The sequence below is a fragment of the Notothenia coriiceps genome, unplaced genomic scaffold (genome assembly GCF_000735185.1).
Source record: "Notothenia coriiceps isolate Sejong01 unplaced genomic scaffold, NC01 NC01_scaffold00018996, whole genome shotgun sequence".
Lineage (NCBI taxonomy): Eukaryota > Metazoa > Chordata > Actinopteri > Perciformes > Nototheniidae > Notothenia > Notothenia coriiceps.
Genome location: NW_011351697.1, coordinates 278156 through 282660, shown reverse-complemented (window position 1 = coordinate 282660; position 4505 = coordinate 278156). Strand labels below are relative to the sequence as shown.

Sequence of the window (4505 nt, the reverse complement as noted above, 5' to 3'; positions counted from 1 at the left end):
GCCGCCAATATGACGTCATATCGGCCACAAATCTGGATCAGCTCCGTTGTTCCCCCGTTTTTAGAGATTTGGGTACGGAGGAAAAGAGAGAGGGTTTTATTTTCTGACGCTGAGTGAGTTCCCTGACACACCGGGGACACATCTTTATGTATACAAAACATCAAAAAGTGCATTTTGCATGATAGGTCCCCTTTAAAGTTGCATTTTAAAAACCTGGACAAAAATATGTTATCAGTATTTTAGGGCGAGGTTTCACAATCCATTCTATAGATACTTTTTTGGATTGATTTGGTGGTCTCTAATTGAATCAAAGAGAGGTTTATGAAGTAGTAAGCTTTTTCTTTGTCTCTGATCGTTATTTCCAATCCTCTTTAGGTCATGTCACACAACAAGGAGAGACGATCAAAACGTGACGAAAAACTTGACAAAAAGTCCATGGCCATGGAGGAGCTGAAGGCCGAGCGCGAGAAGAAGAAGAACAGAACAGGTCGGTTGGATTTCTTTTAAATGATTTGTGACGTTAATGCTCTCAATCGTTTCCTAAATCTGACTTTTATTCGGTTCTGTTGAGCAGCTGAACTGCTGTCCAAACGTCAGCCTCTGAAGACCAGCGAGGTTTACTCCGACGATGAGGAGGAAGAGGAGGAAGACGACGACAAGTCTTCCGTCAAAAGTGATCGCAGTTCCCGTTCGTCGTCCTATGATGAAGACGAGTGAGTTTCACTTTGCTCCTAATGTTGATAACAACACATTTCTCTGGATTATGAGTAACGTAACTTTTGAAAGCACATCCACCAGGGTGTACCTGGAAAAGTCATGGAAATTCTAAATGCTAATTCCAGGTCCTGGAAAAGTTTTGGAAAACAATATTTTTTTTCAAAGTTTTGGAAAAGTCATGGAAATCAAATAATTTATATTTTATCTAACCGCCAAAATAGTAATACTATAATGATGATAAATACGGTAACATATAGTAATGAAATGGCATTTAACTGTCGAGGCATTTTGCTGGTGAGAGATTTGAGTTGCGTTAGCGTGTAGCAGCTAGTCAGCTACTATTGGATCTGTTTTAGATACGCACAACATGGTTCATACCTTATTTTCCTGTTCCATGTTAAAATAAACCATTTCAGTGGTACCGCTGAGTCATTTCTTTTAGTCATGGAAAATTAGGGAAAGGTCATGGAGAAGTCATTGGTGAAAAAGTGTATGAACCCTGGCCTTTGTAGATCTTACAGTTTTACATAATCCTGCCTACAATACATTATAAAATAAAAATGTAAAACACTGTTTTTTTATTATGAATGATTTTTCCACGTCCTGCTGCTGTCGTTCCTCAACTCCCGCTCCCTCAGACATGGCACGAGTTTACAACTGGGACGTGAAGAGAAGGAGCAAAGAGAACCTCCTCAAATCTGCAGAAAAGTCTTAATACCGACAGCGTCCACATCCCGTCTGCTAAATATGTTCTACTCGCATAAATACCAATAAAGACCCAGTCCCCTTCAAGTCATGTGTATGTTCACCCCAGAGCTCGGCGGAGAAGAGGGCATATTTCAAAAAGTTGTTTGATTTAAATCACTCTTCATTTGAAATATGCCCTCCGTTAAGTCAAGTTTCCACCACTGCTGTTTTCAGTTGATTTGTTACTTTTTAAAGTATTTTTTTCAAGTAAAAAATAACCAAAACAAAGGCAAATTTTTTTGTATTCTTTTTATTGATTTAAGAATGTTACTCCTATCTTTGGAAGATTTATGTGTGAGGGTTTTCTTGCATCGTCTTCCTGCTCCTGCTTTTCCCCTCCTTACCGACCTGCACTTGTTTTTGTTGTCCCTTTTCTCACTTTTTTTTTACTCGAGTTAATTATTGGAACACATCCAGTTGCCGTTATACTCGGTAGATTCAGATTTATAGGATGATGACAAAGTGGTTCAGTTTTCACTCCGCCTTCTCTTCAGCCTCAGCCGCTGTTCTGTCTGTATTTATTTGTCTCTCACTGTATTCACTATACGATGAATGAAGTAAAAGAAGAACATTTGGGCAAAGAGAAAATACCTTCACCTGGTGTGTTTATTCCTCGATTTCAACAGATGGGTTAGAAAATGTTTTTTAACCTGCAGGTAACATGTGGTTGTTGTTTTAAGCATGCACGCCGTGGACAAGTTCTTCTCCAGCAGAGCCTGGGCTTCATCGATGTCGTACTCTAACATCACGTTAGCCTTCGGAGGGAAATGTCGGGGTGGGACGGAGTGAAAGATGAAGAGAGGATTTCAGTTATGGCGTTCTCAGACTTCACCTCTCCTATGTCTCAGTAAAACAGCTCTCATGCAGGGTCTCACACCACACATCAGGAAATACAACTGACTCTAATCTAAGCGGAATTTACCCCTAACCATAGGCACACTTTATCGGTGGGCGGCACTGGAGCCTTGCAGTAAACATTGTCGGCCAATAGGAAGTGCGTGTCCATGGGAGTTTTGGTGTCCTGAGAACAAAACATAACAAATGGTCAGAAGGCTGCATTTATAAAACATATTTTAATTATTTAACTCAGTCTGTTTTTGAGAAATGTTTCATTCTAACACAATGCTCAGATTGATTTACGCTGACACTTGTATCTAATTGAAAGCCTTGCAAATGTTTATAAAGAAATAATACAGACAAGATCTAAAAAAATACCCGGATCTCGTATGCCTTACAATTTTTTTCGTCGCGCGCTAGTACATACTTCGTTCTTTTGGTTAGGTTTTAAAGAATTGAACTGAAAAATCTAATTAATTTTAAGATACCATATTCGGGAGAAATGTACTGATACTATAATATCTTCGACATTATCAATCTGGGAGTTTTTTGGGTCTTTAATCCAAACAGTTTTTAATAGTTAATAAAAGAATTAATAAAAAATAGCCATTCATTAGGGTACTCGAGTTTCTACCTACTCTAACTGCGTACTTATAAAACGCAAATAACACACCGGCCTTTTTCTTTCTGCATGTGTCGCAGGCCCACCCCGCTCTTCCCTATCGGCCGGTGCACTGTCCGACGCATCCTCCGGCCCCTCCCCGGGCGTGGTCGCGAATCCTGGCCTTCCTCAACCTACTCACCCCAGTCAAGAGCAAACAGCTACCAAACCCCATTCTCCAGTTAAAACTATACGCTCCTTCATAACAATCCGAACCCACTAAGTCCTCCCCAACCTTATTCTTATCCGCCGACCGCATAGACTCGCAAAAGTCCTCTTATCCCTCCCCTTGTACTCGAGCCGTGCTTTACCCTGAGCGTCTCTCTCTCGGGAACCACGGTTTGCGAGCTCACCATCGTACCTTCTCCATACTTCTCTCGGCTGCTGCCTCCCGCTCAGCATTCTCAGCCCGCACGAGTCTGCAGCTCGCTCTCTCCCGCCACCCACCCGTTGCCCACCCCAGCCTTTCATTCCACTAAAGCGACCTGCCACCATCCTCCTGCTACGGCCACCAGCCGACGACAGACAGCCGACATTAAAAGAGAGACCTCTCAACTCCTAGCATACATCTCTTAAGCTTCCGCCGCTCCAACCGTCTCTTGAGTATGCCCCCCTCTGTAAAAACCATTCCATGCTCCCCAAGGACCGCAAAGGGTACGAACGGCCACCCCCAACGCCTTCCCTCGTAGTTCGCGGCCTAACCTCCTGAAACTCGACTCACTACACAACACCATCCTATTAAAAGCAACCTCAAACACCCCCTGTAACATATCATTCCCAATTTCTATATACTGAAAAGTCGTGCACCTTGGTTCAACAATAAAAAAAAATGGTTTCTTTTTCAAAATGGTAAATGTTAAGTCCTAAAATATGAACACTTCAAACGCCAATTTGCTTCCACCTCAGCCAGAGTACAGGAGGCTCACATGTTTTCTACTTGTAATACAAGAAAGGAAATGCACGGTACTTACAATACAAGTACGATACAATATTCCCGAGTGAATGGCCTTACTCTCCTTAACTTCCATACCGACGCTCTACTTTTCCATTCCGCGCCTCATCTTTATACTTTCGTAGTCTACTACAGGAAAATGCGTTGAATACATGCCCGGGCGGCGCTGCCGTGCGGTAGCGGAGGCGGATTCCTAAGTAGTGAGGTGGACACGGGGGCGGCGGTTAAGATCGCTACCGTCCGCGTCGAGGTACCTGCCAATCCCCAAAACTCATTATATAGTTAAAGTTACAATCACCACCACTGCGTACTCACCGACCATCATTCTAAGTGCGCGCCTCGTCTCAGTAACCTTTCAACATTACATGTTGATAAGTTGTGCTTTTGGAAATCGGTACGGGTGCTACCTAATGGCATGACCCGTGCATCGGTACGGGTGGGAGAATTCCGAAAGGTAACATACTGGTCTTACTCGGGGGCCGCCGCGGTCAGCGCTAAAACGTACCCTTGCTTAGAGTCGGATGCCGCCACGCCCAGTTGTCCGCGCCCGCGAGCCGCCGGGCAGCGATCGATATTTCCCTGGAAAAGGCG

General features: G+C 43.5%; 1 protein-coding gene and 1 long non-coding RNA gene across 2 annotated transcripts in view; both read left to right on the top strand.

Moving 5' to 3' along the window:
* The window catches only part of cp (ceruloplasmin), a 737508-nt gene that overhangs the window by 578783 nt on the left and 154220 nt on the right, over positions 1-4505 (top strand). The gene's annotated exons all lie outside the window — the stretch shown is intronic.
* On the top strand, positions 225-669 carry LOC104951390 (uncharacterized). Its single transcript, XR_799020.1, has 2 exons — positions 225-487; positions 575-669. It is a non-coding gene; the product is annotated as an uncharacterized lncRNA (long non-coding RNA).